Raw genomic sequence first — 17,288 nt, 5'->3', positions numbered from 1 at the left:
TATATATATATATATATATATATATATATATACTTTAATTTAATAGTGATTTTTGGATACGCCGTGTATATTAACTGTCGCCATTCGCCATTGTTGATGGAAATATTCAAACTGATTATTGCGTTGCGTTATTGTACGTACGTTATGTACATTATATCGCTGACAGTATACACGATTCAGATTTGACATGCGCCGATGGATGCATTGCGCTGCCGTCCAGCGATCGGACATTTCCACCAATTTAGTCGATGCGGTAATCAAAACCAATGTATTTTGTTTCCAATATCTCCGGGGCGTGTCGCGTAACCGCGAATAAACGATTCATTATCCATCAGTTTTTTGCGCCGGACACGCGATCTATTTCGATCGAATCTTTACTTGACATTGTACATGGGATACGTGCCGTCTCGTCCCTTGTAATTAGTTAATTAATTATTACAGATTACATTACGTCGCGAAATCTAAAGTTTGTAGTTAAATTTGTTTCCGTTTTCTTCAGACATGATACCGCGTTAAAGGCAGTCAAGTTCGGCGCGAGTCGATTATTATTATCCGACCTGCGTTGCAGGCAAACGTAATTCGCGTAATTTGCATTCGTCGGGCGGTGCGGCCTTTTCGCAGATTTCGCAGAGGAGCGGATCGAGCAGGAGGCAGTGGTGCGGCCCCCGCCTTTCTCATAACCTCGATCGTAAATAACCGTCCGTAAAACCCCGTCCCAGTTTCACGGCGCTGAAACGATATCGGTGCAGCGGCGTGCTCGGCTTTCCTTTCCGTGGTTCCGTTGCTCGGAGAGCGAGAAAGAAAGAAACAAAAAGGGAGAAAGACTCTGTAATTATTCTCGAAGCATTTGGTCTATCGCGATTTTAATCATTTCATTCTTTGATGTTTAGTGATCTCGGAAGTAATTTTCAATCCTTTCCTCCTCTTTTTTTTTTTTTTTTTTTTTGTTTGTATTGTAATTTTATACATTTGTTAATTTCTGCTTTTTTTTTTTTTTTTTTTTTTTCTTTCGTCGTATAAATTAAAGATACGAAAGACTGATTCAACGTTATTTGACGAGATATTCATTTCCACGCGATTGTACGTCGCCGCGTGGTTTTCTGCCTTTTCGCGACTTAAATCCAATCGAGTAAGAGAAGGCAAGCGGGTAGATTCCGCATGAATAATTGAGCGCGAGTTTGCTGCCGTGAATGAAATCGAGGCGTGGCCGCCCCCGCCGCCGCCGGCCGGCTACACGATCGTGCGCGCGCGATCGCGAGAATAGAGAGCCCGCAATATAAACCAGCTACTACCACCAGAGAGGCGCGAAGAGTAATTCGCAACTTTGTTCTAAAACTACGAGTCGAGAGACTTGCGAGTCGAAACTTGCGCGGGACGAATAATCAAGAAATGCGTAAAGTGTATTATGCAAAATATGCAATATATATCGTGCGCTTTAATTAATTTGCTTCTGGCGGCAAATTTACTTCTGTGAAATTAACAAACCATTTTCGGAATTTCTATACAATTGAACGAAGCTCCGACTTCCTTTCCTGAATAAAGAGAGATATTTTTGTTATAATAATTGCGTACTTTCCACAATTTGATTTTGATTAAGAAATATATCGTATATACATATATGTACACATGTGTATGTATATATAGCGCATGTAAAAAGTACCTGGTATTGTTTCATATATTCCGAGCATGTCCAGGTACTTTTATTCCGCTATTCCCGCTGTTCATTTTCTACGCTCATGAATTTCGAACGCGATGGATCACGGTAACTGGGTGAAAACGGGAGGAGGAGGAGGAGGCAAAGCGCGAAGCAGACGTAAAGAGACCGAGAGAAAAAGGAGAAAATAAAGGAAAAAAATCGGGAAGGGGATCGCGTGTTGGCCGGCCATTAAGTTTCTTCTTGCTCGGCTCTCCGCGCCACATATTAACACCGGGATTTTCACTTATATTAGCCCCTTATCGCTTTATACACTCTCTCTCTTTCTCTCTCTCTCTCTCTCTCTCTCTCTCCTAACGGGAAGGGGAAAACGACGAACCCCTTGTCCTGCATCAGATTCGACCAATTCTTTTTCTTTTGCAGTCGTTTGCGATATAAATCCGTAATAAATCGATCGTCCGTTGTTAATTCGGCTGTGATCAATGACCACACTCTTGGCAAATATTTTTCTTTGCTGACTTGTTCGAAAACACAAAAAAATGCGCCGCGATTCGCATTAATTTCGCTGTTAATTGACATGAGCGGCATTACGAGAAATTAAAATATTATGAAAATTGATTATAATAGTGTAAATAACTAATCGTTTAAAGAGCAAAAATTACAATGACCAAACAGATTTTAGCAATGGTATGCATATTGCATAAATACATATATATTATTATACATATAAGAGTGTAATAAAATTCTCTGAAATTGTAAAAAGTTAGGATTTTATGGTATAAATTTGTTATTGGAATGTTATAAGAAAATATAATCATAATTAAATAATATTATAATGTTGCGATATTATAATTCTATAAATTATTTTCTTCTTTCTTGTTGCATGCATTTTTGAATTGGTCTTACGTATTTTTTCGCTTTTATTCATATTTTTTATCGTCGCGAGAACGAAAACCTCGATTGGACTGATCAATTGATGTTTCGAGAAGACAGAGATATCTTTCTCGTCTTTTGATATTTCCGCTCGGCAAAGTTTGTTTTAGCTCGAAGTATCGCGATAACGATAACTGTCGTTAACACACGAATTACTCGATCGTGTATAAGACGAGAACTCTCTGGTAAAAGTATACGTTTTCTTTATTTCCAGCCTGGCGGGATCTCTGCCTGAAAGGAGTCCCGTGAGCAAGAGCTGGAAAAGGAGTTGACCTCCTTCTGGCAATAACCAGGACGATTTTTCACATCGCCCATAGAATAGAAGTCTCGGAGATAAGAATCGAATGGGAATTTATACGTGAGTAAATAAATGCAATTACATATAAATGCCGATAAACAACAATGTAGAAAACGTATTGATATATAACAAGCTCGACCGCGTCAGCCAATAAATAATTATTAGTACGATTACTACTGAATACAGTCGTGCTTGTAATACGTAATTAATTTTTTTGTCGTATCTGTATATAGTAATAGTGTTTTCTGCTATCACATTTTTTGTTTCGATATCTAGTTTTAGCGACAAACTGGGAGTTTCACGTTCAACTTGACGGATTAATTCCGGTTATACACGCATCAGCTTATTTGCATAACTCTATCCGCTGCGTCGCGTTTTTCCGACATACGACGATTAATTTCCGTTTAGCGACGTTAATGTGGCTTGAACGCTAATTTATCTCGTCGAGGTTTCGTGATAGTCGTTGCTCGTGCTCGTATCAAGCGTTCGAGTTTGAACGATGTTAAAAAAAAAAAAAAATCAGGCCTGCAACAGCTTGACGCAATTACGCTTGTCTCGTACGGAGAGCCAATGACCTTGTTACTGATTGAATGCGATCGGAAACGACTCCGTGACTGCGCGAACGGCATGATTTGCACTTTGCGCAATCGTTTAACACACTTTCGTGCAGGCTCCATTGATAATTTTTAGCGCGATTAGTATGCCGCAATGCGCAAATCAATTCAACTCAGCATCACGGAATATAAAACAAATGTACGAAAAGCAGGATCATTGCTATTCGCACTTTTTATAAAATGTGTGATTGAAAATAGACTGTTAAAAAAAGAAACTAAGAAGAATTGAAAAGAAACATTTCTAAAGTAAAAGAGTACCTACTTGAATACTACAAGTGACATGCAATAATTATAAGTCTATTTTTTTTTTAAGTTAAAAATAATAAAAATTGAATCGTATGTATTCCTGCGATTATGTATTAAATTCTCAACTGTTTTAAATTACCTTCGAGATATCTTTGAAATATCTTAAACATCTGAGAATATAAATATAAGATAAAATATGAGATTACAATAGATATTTAAATATATTTAATTATATATGTAGGGTGTCTACTCCCTAGCACTAAATAAATAAATAAATAAATATATATATATTTCCATTTATATATTCAATGTCTTAATGTAATATTGAATTTGAAGTACATATTTTTCGTAATTTTTAATGATAAAGAACTGAAAATTCAAGAGAAAATGCTTATCTTAAAAGAGTTATTCAGTCTTTTAAGTAGATTTATAAAAACACTTGAAATTTAAGAGGTTCTGTATTTTTCCTTCGTATGAATTGAAAAACATTACAAAATATATGTAATAAAAAAATTTATTTTGGAGAAAGTTGTATTAAAAAATTTTGAAAATATTCTCTTTACTTTTATGTAGGAATTTTATATTACCTGGAAAATCAGGAATTTTTTTTACAAGATTTGAGTAGACGCTCTGATATTATAATTAAATGTATTTAATTATTAATAATATATAATTATATTATATAATAATTATATATTGATAATTATCTATGTTATTAACTATAAGATTATATATAGATTGTATAAATATTTTTTGCCGCTGTAAGAAAAACTTTCAACTTGAAGCTCAATATTACATCGTTATACTAATAATCGTTGTTAATTACTAATGACAGTCACGTGATATTATACAGATTGAACCTCTTGTGGTTTAATTTCTTACTCGTATCGCGGCAATGCGTTTAAACTATATTTAATTCGAGTTGAACTTTGAATGTCACGCGAACGGTGGAAAGTAAATACAGCGCGGTTACATGGGTGGTGTAACACATATGCGACATACTTGGTGCGGGTACAATGTGTACATGAGCGCGGTTTTCGTAAATAAACGAACAAAAGGTACTTCACTCCTCCCCTACCCTCCGCACGCTGCAATTTTTGCGCGGCATCTACACGTGAACTTGATAGCAAGTCTTCTACGTCAATGTATTTGCGTGCGAGTAAAGGATAACATGCGAGATTTCGCTGCGGTGATTATTCAACGATATACAAACGTAAGAGATAATTAGGTGCGACGAAGTCTGGGAAACACAGCCTTATTGAATTATTCATTGATAAAACATTTTTATAAACGTGTCATACATTGTATTGGAATTCAAAATCGAAGTATTAATCTCTCGTCGGGACGTACATCATTCTTTCAGTTCATAAATGCCAATTAATGCTTATTAGCCTCGCTTATTAACGTCACGTAACGTCGCAATTCCGTTTGTCGTGCATCGCGTTATCATGCATAATCGATACACGGACGAATTAATCGCGCCGCGACTAGTGCCTGATTATTAATAATAACAACTTTGCGCTCATCGAAATTAAATGAAGTTCATTAGAATTGTGCGTTTTATGTTGCGTATCGTGTTATATTTATGATATTGCGGTCGGCAATCGTCCGAGTGAATTCCGGATATCGGAGAGAGATGGAGGGAACGAGATGGGAGAGAAAGAGTGCGCGCACGCACGGTTGTATGCACGCGAGAGAGGTCGGGAGAGAGAGGGCGAGAGAGAGAGAGAGAGAGAGAGAGAGAGAGAGAGGGGTAGAGACAGACCGAATAAATAAATAACAAATCCATATATCTTTCAGTTACGTGCGAGAGCCGCGCCATGCATCGTGCCGCGAAGCTATGTATCCGCAACGGTTGCACCGAGCGAGCGATGAAAAGGGGGTTGGAGGGAGGGAAGGAGAGATACGATTTGCGAGCTAGTACCGGCTACATTGAATTTAAATTATCCTGCGCATCTCAGGGATGCACACGAGCATTAAAAAGGACACGTTAGATGCTGCAAACGTATACGGACATATGTTTCGACTTTAATTTGCTGCCGCATCTTATGTTTCAAACTTTATTCGATTTTAGACGCGAGACAAAAGCAAAATCCAAGAGCAATATAAATAAGTACGAATATGAAAGTGAAGACATAAAAAGAGATATAAATCATACCAAAGGCAAAAAGTTTAGCAAAAGCTGCTGCCTCTCGTATAATTAATCTATAAAATAAATAATATTTATTTGGAAGAAATATACAGAAAAAAATGTATCTTTACATTCATTCTAAATATTATCTTATAAATACTATATAGAATTTTTTATGTTATTAGCAAACGCTGTAAGATTATTATTTGTCACAATACTTATTCAAATTTTTTTTTTTTAACAACACATAAGATTACAAGTTTCTTTAGTAAACATTTAAAACGGTTATTCCTCCCACCGCGTAATTCCGAGTACTTTTTGATGACTAAAAATTGTATTATATCTATAAGAAGAATTCGCGTCTGTTTGGCTTCGTGAAAAGACGCTCTTCGACTATTGAGAGGCCTTTCAGAACATTCGCCAAACTTGCGAACGTATCGGCTACGTCTGTCGGTCCTTTCAATGTGTTCCGAACAAAAAAGCGCCGCGCCACTGCCGAACTTGCTCGTCCCGACGCGCAACACCTGTTGAATCATTAACCCGTCTGCGAGCTTAACGAGGACGCAGGTAAGTCGGTGAATGATACGGTCGTGCGGTACACGTTTACGACCTGTCTGTCTAATTGCCACGCATTCGTTTTTAAAAGCGGTGCGACAAAGGGTCGTCAGCTTCGTTTGCATACGGTTGCTGCAGTAGTAACGAAAACGCTCTATTGTTACAATAACGTCATAATCATAATGAAATGACAACAATGACAAAAATTTTGCAAAAACTTTAAAACTGTTGACAAATTAAAAAATAACTTTAGCAGAAAAGAGCTTTTTAATAATAGGAATGTAAACTAAATCCACTTTCTTGATAAATAATTTTTCGAAGTTGATATATTTTTCAATAATAATTCTATATTATTTTCGAAACTTTTCTCAACGCATAAGGGCCATTACACGTGGAAAAGTTTTAGTCGTAACTGTAAGATCGTAAGCGAATCGATCAATCACAGTTACATATTTTTACTATGTTGTCAGAAGGCTTGACTATGATTGGTCGATTTGCTCACGGTCTCATAGTTTCAACTGAAAGATTTTCACGTGTTATGGCCTTAAGCGACACATTTATCATAAAATAAGAAATTTCTTACAGAACACATTTATTATTTGCTCTCATAAAATCGATATGTTCGCCCGGCTGTGGGGGCCCCTATATACATATAGCAACGCTAATTTCGAATATTTTTGTAAAAAATCGTGGTCGTCTTTTCCGTAGTCTTTCTAACGCTCTTTCTAGTAAGCAGTCCCCTAACAATCCTTGAAAGAGTCGGCAAAGTTTCGGTAAACGTTAAGATAAAACGGTAAGAAAAACGTTTACGGAACGTCAAATAAAGTGTTGATTTGTCATTTATACAGAACCATAAGTTTAAATGAAAAACCGTCGATATCTTAACGTTACTTACTCGCCGTTTTGTTTGTCTTATTCATCTTGTTTTTCATCGTGCCTTTTCGTGAGTTACCTGGCTCCTCCTTGCCTCGGCGACAATTTGTTCAACGTTAATGAAGAAAGTTTGGCGGTTACTCTTTCTCTTTTATTCCTCATTGCGTCTGCTAATGTGATTTCATGTATTTTTTATTCTCTTATATTTTTCGTTAAGACTTTGTACAACGATTATTGGTTTGGTTATCTCTAGAACGTGATTAATAATCTCGATATGCAGTATGATTATAATAATCTATACGTATTATTTAACGATCGGTATTACATTAGGCTTACAAAGCTTTTATTTTCACGCATTAATAATCTTGCGATACTATATCGAATCGCGATAGGATAATCATTGATAATTCTACATCCGGGGATTTGGGACAAGTCTATTAGTTGCGAATTACCTTAAATGTATGTCGATAATGATATAACAAGATGAATGGTACCGGCGACGATTATCTTCAGGATTGATATTCCGCCGATAAGTGCGAAATAACGAGAAAAGGTTCCTCGTAAACGACTCTATTATGCTTGCTGCTCGAACGGCCGATGCATTTGCTTCGCTGCGGTGCGATAAATCGTATCGCGTTCGATCGCGTTTGCGCGCTTCGCCCTACTTTGCCCCTCGTTAAAAGGTTTATCATCTTTCTCTCTCTCTCTCTCTCTCTCTCTCTCTCTCTCTCTCTCTCTTTCCCTCTGCTTCTCTTTACCTCGTACCTTGCACGTTTGCCTTTTGAGCAACGTCTGGTGATTTAAACGGCGCGGAGGTGAACCTGGACGCGCATTACGCTTGTCGCAATAGTAATTGCTGAACGCGTTTTATATAAAGGACCAACCAACCTCGTTGCATCCTTCTTCTTCCTCCTATTTCGCTCATTCTCCGTTGTCTCTTTTTCGCTTTTCACGGATGGTATATGTTGGCGAAGGCGACGGTAAGAGCGCGCGCGCGCGCGCGAGAGAGAGAGAGAGAGAGAGAGAGAGAGAATGGGACGTGGTGCTCGACGTTGTTCTCGACGCTGCTCATTATACGATACGAGGATGTTCGCCGTGCATTCTCGTTCTGCTCGCGCACATGTACAATGTACCGCAATAACGCTGTCCAAAAGTCAGTTCTATTCCACGGAAATAGATGAAACTCGCCGCTCGGATCTCACTTATTAAGTCCTGCAGATTTAAACGAAAACGTGATACATATCCACCTGTGTATATCTTTCGACGTATTGCTCGTACAAAGTCGCGTCTAGACCAAGCAAACAACGATCACGAACAAATATTAACGAGAGATGTTTTATTAAAAATCCTTTTATACAAAAATATTAATTAAATAACATTTCTTCATCCGATATCGTTTATTGATATTTGTTCGAGATCGTTTGTTTTCCTTTTATTGTTCGCTTGATCTGGACCCGGCTTTATATCGCGTGCAAGATCGTATTTTTCGCATGCAGCGCGCAGTATATTTTCAATCCTTTTGTTTAAATTCCGTCGATATTTTGACGGCGAGACAAGATATTTGTCATTTTTCTTATTTCATCTTTTACTATCCTATATCTGTTGGGACTGCTGTACCTGTAAAGAGAGATTTCTCGCTCTTTGTACGAACGTTTACGCGTTAGAAAGTTCGAAATTCTTGTCCTAGGGGTAAACGGTCATCACCGGGGCGATGTCCAACGAGAGAAGGGGAGATGTGCGTGCGTGCATGCGTGTATGGATGCGCGTCTCCCGCGTGTGCGATGCGTCAGTCCGGTTGAAACGTACCACGCGGGAGGAGATGCACGCGTGGGGTGAATGCACTCGCATGCAGCACGCGTGCGAGAGAGAGAGAGAGAGAGAGAGGGAAGGAGAGAGAAACCACAGCGACTGCGACAGGAAAGGTGAATGAAATGAGAGAGAGAGAGAGAGAGAGAAAGAGAGAAAGAGACAGAAAGAGAAAAACAAATAGGATAGAAGGGGGGGGGGGGCTAGACAGCGAGAGAGCAAGAGAGTCGGAGAAATTGTAAAAGACGAGCAGCCATCGATCCAAACTGCACTCCCCGGCGTATCCGAAACGGAGTAGCGTTTGGTCGTTTGAACACCCTCTTCACCCTCTTCACCCTCTTCATACCCGACTGAACATTTCCGACGCGAGTTTATCTTGTCTCCTCAGTTTCGGCTTGATTGATAATGTGAATGAAGTGTAAGCTAAACTTGATAATTTTGCTCCTTATTATTATCCTTAGATGACAGTTGCACGTGTGACATCTACATAATATTGAATGCTCGAAATTGTTTGAAATTATAATTAATTAATTATCAACATGAAAATGTGAAAAAGTATTCTTTCACAGAATTCTTATGGAATTGAGAATTTTATAAAAAGTCAACGCGGTCCTTTAATTATGTAAAGTTGAAATATGTAAAGTTACATTTAGCTTATTGTTGTTTTTATATTGTTTGATAAAGTGTATTGACAGATATATCGTTAACGTACAGAGAATACTGTAATGTGTTCAGAGCTTGTCTTTGTAATTTATGGCGTAGTTACCCAACTGCCGATCGAGTTTACAATTGTCGGTATTGGTATTGATTGGAACTTCTGACCCTCGTGGGAGGCAGTACTGCACTTTAAGTTTACCCTGATACTATTCATAGTTACAGAGAATGCGGTGTTGATTGGAATTTAGAAATAATAGGCCAATAGAGACGTAGGATTAAGGGTGTCAATTTCACTAACGATTTGAAATAATAGTAGAGCTGGCATTTTCTACATCATCTTTTCACAATTAAATTCGTAATAGTTGATTGGAATTTAGCGATATATTTACTGCTCGTACGTTTTTTTTTTTTTTTACAAAATGTCGCGAAACAAATGTCACAGAGATTGATTGTTAAAAAGTTTAATATTATTAGAAATAGGCATTCATGTATCGATAATTGCAATATTATTGTAATTTTAATCGATGAATTAGAGATTAAATTCAAAATATATGTCAAGTATAACAATTATACAGAGAATGAACTGTTTGTTGACGATTAAGAATTAGGAAAATTATAATAAGCGGAAATGAGACCGTAAGCGAAATTTTAACATAAAAAAACAGTTCGTACTTGGATCCAATCTACCGGCTATTACGTTATTATTCGAAGCGTAATAAAGAGGACAAGATAGAATGGAATAGAATGGAGAATACGCGCGGTTTGTTTGCTCCTGGTTATGAATATTTATCGCGGAAACTTTTACTTTTCTCAAAGTCGGATGCTAGATTCACATCGATACGGAAAATGAAACTATTACACGCATTGTATCGCGTGCAATGAAAGTATTACGTACAACGCAACACATAGATCGATGTATCGCGCATGATAGGATAAAGCGCAAACGGATTCGACGGTGCACGGTACTATGATTAACGATAACAGCTGCGTTTACTGATGGTGGGAACGTGGAATACACTTTTTGCATTTATTCGTGACCGCGCGGTGAGCCCCGTTTTATTTATTTCGCGAGATACAGCGTCTGGTTTCTCTCGTCGTTGTGTACGTTTGTCCGCTAAGCTCGTTGAATCGAATTGAAAAAGTTCCGATATATTTTCCAGTTTTGTTGAAAGGGAAATATTGAGATACACAACGTGCATTTCGAGCGCGTCTCGTCGCGCGCGCGTCGCATGGAATAAATCGTCGCGTGATCGAATATATTTCTTGTCGAATCTTTATGCGGACGGCGAAATGTGTAAAACGTATGGTGATAAGTCGCGGATTTGTTCCAATTAATTTGCATTTTGCCCATACAAATATGTGAACGATATTATTTTCAATTCCGTATTTATATGCGAGAATGTTTCTTGAGAAATATCAAAAACGTCACGCTTAAAAAAAAAAAAAAAAAAAAAAAGAAACAAAGCTTCTACAAACAAGTATTATTATTTGAAAAGAAATTAGTAATATATAACTTGAAAAACTTTAATATAAAATGTATGAGTTTTATTATCTTTTATTAGCGATTTTTCGAAAGTTTTCCAGATTGCAATAGTTTTGATATCATATGTGCTGATGAAACATTGAATTTTATCTAATGTTGCATGGAAATAATCGACTCGATGATTTTACAGATTTTTATACATGTCGATTCTCGGTATTCGAGCTTTGCGTGATAATTAAATCCGACGCTTGATCACTGCCCGGCATGTTTCTCGAAGGTCCGTGAGCTTTGAGCTCGTAAAGTCCAACGAACTGTCGAACGCGAACCAATTACCTTAACTAATTAGCCATTCGGGCTTCGAGAGCCTTAGAGACTTTGCTAAGTGATCACGACTATTGCGCGAACAGGAATGGACTAGAATGAGATATGGAAGGAAAGAGAGAGGGAGAGAAAGACAGAGAAATAAAAAGAGGCAAGAAATCCGTATTAAATGTAAACTTAAGGTATTTTCAAGCTTTTCTCAGTTAATTTGTCAAGACTTTAAATCTCGCTTAACGTGCGATAAACGCTAACGATTCGCGCACTGCATTATTTTTGTCGCATTCGCGTACATTATACATATATATTCTGTTCTTGCTTTTACGCCATTTTGTAATCTCTCTGCTCGTTACCGCGTCTTGACGAGCATCGGGCTTTTTGTCACGTCGCGTCGAGAACACGATCGCGCGCGCGACGTTAATTAATATCCGCGGGAGACTAAACGGGAGGCGGCCTGTCCAGAAGTATATATACCGCGCGCCTAGCGCGCGGAGAAATCCTTGTTGTAGGATTAAATAAGACTATCTAAACCGCGCGAGAGAGCTGAAAATGGCGATGTCTCACTGTCGACTTAATGTCGCAACCAGACGCTGTAATCGATAATAGTGCGCTCTCTCGCGAGCCAGAAATACTGAATCGACGTAATTTATCGTACATTTGTGCGAACGAAACAATTTGTCGCGCACAGGCGAATATATCATTTTGCTTCCTGACAATTGTTTTAACGATGCCATGCGTGGTTTGTTCCTATTCCAATTAATCCAATTTTAATTAATTAACACAAGTAGTATTTTTATAATTTTAAATAGTATAATTTTCGTTTTTTTCGCAAATATTTTTGTGATTGATTATTTAATATAATATCTATTACTATGTACAGCTATAAATTGATAAATAATTATTTGTTATAAAAAAATTTAAGAAAATGAGAAAGAGAGAGAGAGAGAGAGAGAGAACGCAAATGATGGCTATTCTTGATCGACTTACGAATCGATTTGCGGCTACCGGAATTCTATACAAGCAGCAGCTGGACTGGACCCAAGAAAGAGGGATTTGGGGGGAAGGGGGGTCGAAACGAAGGATCGGAACTCCGCTTAACACAACGAACTATGCTATACTATGCACTAATGCATAAACATAGCGCGTGCTTCCGGGCTTGCCGACAGAAGCGATTTCCGTATAGCTGCCTGTACCAATTAGCATCTACGACGATTAAACACGATATTGAGAACTCATGGAAAATAGTAGCGGAACATTCCATTTGATTTTACACTAAGTTTTACTTCATACTTATATTATGTAAGAGCTTGAGCAATTATTTAACGTTTAATGCAAATTGAAACAACTCTAATTTAAAAATAAGGAAAAGACGTTTGCGTATTTAAAAGATTGAGATACTTTAAGAGTTTCATAATATTTATTATAATATATATTATACTTTTTCTTACGAACGCTATAATTAATTTTTTTTTTATAATCTTTTCTGTCAAGGTTACACATACATTTTTGCGCGGAAATAAGTTTCTTTCTTTCGATGACTCGCTCGAAACGTTTCTGGAAACGTCGTAAAATAATAGCTCGCAAGGCTAACATAAGCAAGAAATCCGCGTCGAAAGAAACACGCGCGATCGTGTGTGGCAATCGACTATTTTGTGGTTTGATAAATAAACCGACTTTAAAACGTTTATTTAAGCAAGTAATTATCACGAGTCTCTCGATGACGATGCGTGAAAAAATTGCAACTAACTACGCAACCGTAAACTAGGACCGCAATCGTGCCATAAAATCATCTGCTTGTCTGGCTGACTCTTAACGGTAATATTTTAGCGTGATTTATAGAGTATGTCTGAGCATCGAGAGAGAGAGTTTGGCTTTGTTTATCAATTGAGAACTTGGAATACGATCAATCGAATGCAGCAAGAATTAAATATCGAATCGATCAAAGATCACGATTTCCCTGAAACTCGGACAATTTATTTACTTGTCTTTCAGCTCGTTCTTTCGAAAGTTTATAACTATCGATAGTTTTTTATTAATATCTCGATCTATTCACGTTCGCGCAATAGATATTTGACCATTATATTCGAAAGAAAAGAAGCTTGTAACTCGTCAAAAATGTTGTTCTTTTCTGCTCGCGAATATCGGATCTATCGCGAGCATCTTTGTTTACGGTGATTTTCTTGCAAGGCAGTTCCGTCGACGACCTCAACAACGACGGAAACGACGACGACGACGACGACGACGACGACGACGACGAGGAGCAGTAAGTAAGTTTCTGACGGGAAATCGATGTTTAAACGCCATCGTGCACAGCGGCGGCTGCTACGGTAGATTGTGTAAGCTGGTTACAACGCGCGCTGCACGTTATAACGTCGGTGGGCAGGGTCGTTTTACACTTTAGAATACTATAAGCGCGATTCTTGAAAAAGTATTTATGTAACAATTTTCAATCACGAGCAGAAATTTTTTAAAACATTGATAAAAGTCTATGCGAAATTATTATTATTATTATAAATACGAGTCAATCGATATATTCTATTCTTGATCGTTTTGCTTTTGGAAAAATTAGATTCACAATTACTCTTATATACAATTATTATTATTATTAACTAGTTGACATCAGAGTTGATTAATTCTTAAACTAACTACTTACTCTTAAAGTAAAATAAATTATTATTATATTATTAACTATGAATTAATTATAGTTTTAAAAATATTTGAAATTAGAGAATAAGAAGACTTGGCTATAACATAAACTTTCTAACAATATAAGAAAAACATTAATTAATTATATTATATCATATATATATATATAGCGTAAAAGATATAAATGTATTTGAAAATATTAAAATGATGAGATTGCTCAGGTTCTATAAAGGAAGCAACTTTGTGTTTAGCTATATACATATTTTATTTTATAGTGAAATATTCAAAGAAGAGTCATGTTTTGCCATTTGTTGCTTTTTCTCTTTAAAAAGTAATCGCAATTTTTATTAGTGAAATGTGCGGAGCGATTTATCGTCGGGCGTGTTGAAAACATGAAAACTCGCGTGACGCGATTTATACCGATTTATGCATTACGACATAACTCTTCCGCATTACGGAACTGACGATGAAATAACGTCGACATAAGATTTGATGATGTTGTTCTGTGTAGCAAAACGGAAACCATCAGAAGATTCGCCAGATGAACAACATCATAAATAACTTGAAGAATAATCGATTCGTATCGCCGGAACGGTTATTATACAGCAAACAACGAATAAAACAAGACTAGCGAATAAAATAGTTTAAAAAATAGAGAGAAAGAGAAAGAGAAAAAGAAAGGGGGGGAAAAAAACAGAAAAAGGAAAAAAAAAAAAAAGATAACAACGTATAGCCAGTGAAATGGAAATGGCGGGAAAGCTGCGCGACCGTATCTACTGTGATAAATTAATAATTCCTCGATACGGTAAATCGCAATACGCGTTCAAAGTCGCCGTTGCCGCGTAGAGTATATACATTTTACAATCGTATTCACGTGTACACATACGCATTCGCAGAAACCACCACCGTGGTATTCTCGGCGAGATCGTATTTTCTGCTGAAAACGCGGCGGCGAGCAGCCGGCGGTGGAAGCGCACCGACAAATTATTAAACGCGCCCATCGGGGCTTCGACTACGTAAATTTTCCCGCGCGGGCTCTACGTACGCTTGAGAACGATTTAAATAGACTGCGAATTTGCCGCTTCGCTGGATCGTACGAGAGGCGATCTCTTGCTGTCGGAAAAGATGCCGCGCAACCTCCTCCGCGAAGAGCGCTGCCAGAATTGTATTGTACACGAGTGGCACGAAAATTACGGTGGACGTAATTCGTTCGTCCCGTAAGGGGTAGGTATATGGGAATAGGTATAACTGTTTTCAGATGTGGACATTCCTTGTTTGGTCGTTTTATCGTTAAATAATGGGATGTGAAGAGATTAGATTACACGCTACTTCTTTTTATTCGTTTGTTTTATAAATGTCTTTACAATTGATTGTAATATTATAACAACGTTTGCTCACTATATATAATTAAGTTTGTTGAAAATATTTTATTTACAAAGCACGCAATCGATCATTTCTAATTTAACCGCGGAATATTGACAAGGACGAATGATAAATCAAAGAGAGTTTAAAATTTGCCGCTATTTCTTGTATTTAATTTTAATCTTTTCAATTTTTTTTCTTGTTTAAAACTGTCTATAATATATTCAAATAATTTTTAACAAATGGAGTAATCTATTTGAACATTTGACATATATATTTAGCACATACGTGTGTATATGCAAAGTTACTTATGTCTCTTATAATTAAAAATTTAAATTTCTTTTCAAAACTGCTTCATTAATTCTTATATATAATAAATCAGCAAATGTTATTAATTAACGATAGGACAGGCCCCTACTATCTATTTGCAAGTTAGTAAACAGCACGTGCAGTGCGCGAAGGCCGTATCTGAAGAGTTTTCAGGTTCGGAAACATACATATGCGTTTCAAGCGAGAACCGTGATGCATTACAATATTACGTCATCGTGTTACACTCGTGGTTTACGAGCTTGATGCGCGTAATGTACCCCGGCGGCATGCCGGAGCGAATACGATGAAATAGCAGTGCTTTTAGCGAATGGAGAATAACAAATATGGTGTAATAAAGTAGCGGGGGATATATCGGTTCGGTAACGCGATTCTCGTAACTCGGATTCTGCTAGAAAAGGTTTAAAAGGGCGAACGCTTCTCGTTTCGCTATTTCGGATTTATTTTTTCATGAAATCCTGCATATGTATACGTACCAAAAAACGTTGATATATTTTTTCGTTTTCGATTAACATTAATATTTCAATTAAAAATGCATGTACAGGGTATTTGACATTTCCGATCTTAGATTAGGTAGAATGTGTTCAACAAAATCTATACAGATTATAAGCAGCAAAATTGCACAAATCCCGTATATTTATATCTGTGCAAACTATCGCAATAACACAATAGCTTTTAAACGGATTCAACGTAGAAAGCTTTACGCAAGATTTCGGACTTTATCGTGGGCACACAAAGGATGCACCGAGCATTAACCACGCGGCATTCCTGCAGACCAGCTTATGCAGTCGATCGAACGGGGAAATTTAGCGATCTCTCTAGGTGCCCTCTGAATTATCCGTGCCGTTATCGATCGACGAGAAAGCATAGATATAAGTATGTAACAGGCTAAAAAGAAATACCTATGTGAGGAAGCGTCGTTGCATAAAGAAACGACGAAGGAGGCCAAAGGATGGGTAAAGGAGGCGATGGAGAAGAGAGAGAAAGAGAAACGGCGGAAAATTGCGAAGCCATAGCAATAAACTGTACCCAGACTCTCTCGTCGGTATTCTCTGTGCCCTGGCATTCTGGCTACCCTGGTTGATCTTTACGACAGTATTATTCTGCCGTAGTGACGTTAAGGATGAGTTTGTACCTGTTTTTTTTTGTGCTTCTTTCATTATCAAATGTTGAAATTTGACAGAGTTTTACGAATTTAATTGGAACAATAGTCCCAGAAAATAAGTATAAATTCGTATTTCGGTTATTCTGATCAATTTGTACATACTACTATTTAATTTCTCTAGAATGTTTATATTTTATTTCTTTTCGTTTAAATCGTATATATATTTTTTATACGGAATAAAGTTTCTCTTTCTCAAGAGCTTATTTAAACAACGTTGTGA

At 37.3% G+C, this 17,288-nt stretch overlaps 1 protein-coding gene across 3 annotated transcripts in view; it reads left to right on the top strand.

Annotated features, from left to right (window-relative positions):
* Positions 1–17,288, top strand: part of LOC140663662 (uncharacterized) — a 176,104-nt gene that overhangs the window by 56,272 nt on the left and 102,544 nt on the right. For all 3 annotated transcript variants that reach the window (XM_072887972.1, XM_072887976.1, XM_072887975.1), the window contains one exon: positions 2,802–2,945. The gene's annotated coding sequence lies outside the window, so the exon portion shown is untranslated. The remainder of the gene's footprint in view (positions 1–2,801; positions 2,946–17,288) is intronic.

The sequence above is a fragment of the Anoplolepis gracilipes genome, chromosome 3, assembly GCF_047496725.1.
Source record: "Anoplolepis gracilipes chromosome 3, ASM4749672v1, whole genome shotgun sequence".
NCBI lineage: Eukaryota > Metazoa > Arthropoda > Insecta > Hymenoptera > Formicidae > Anoplolepis > Anoplolepis gracilipes.
Note: the sequence above shows the minus strand (reverse complement) of the source record. Positions and strands in the feature narration are given on the sequence as shown.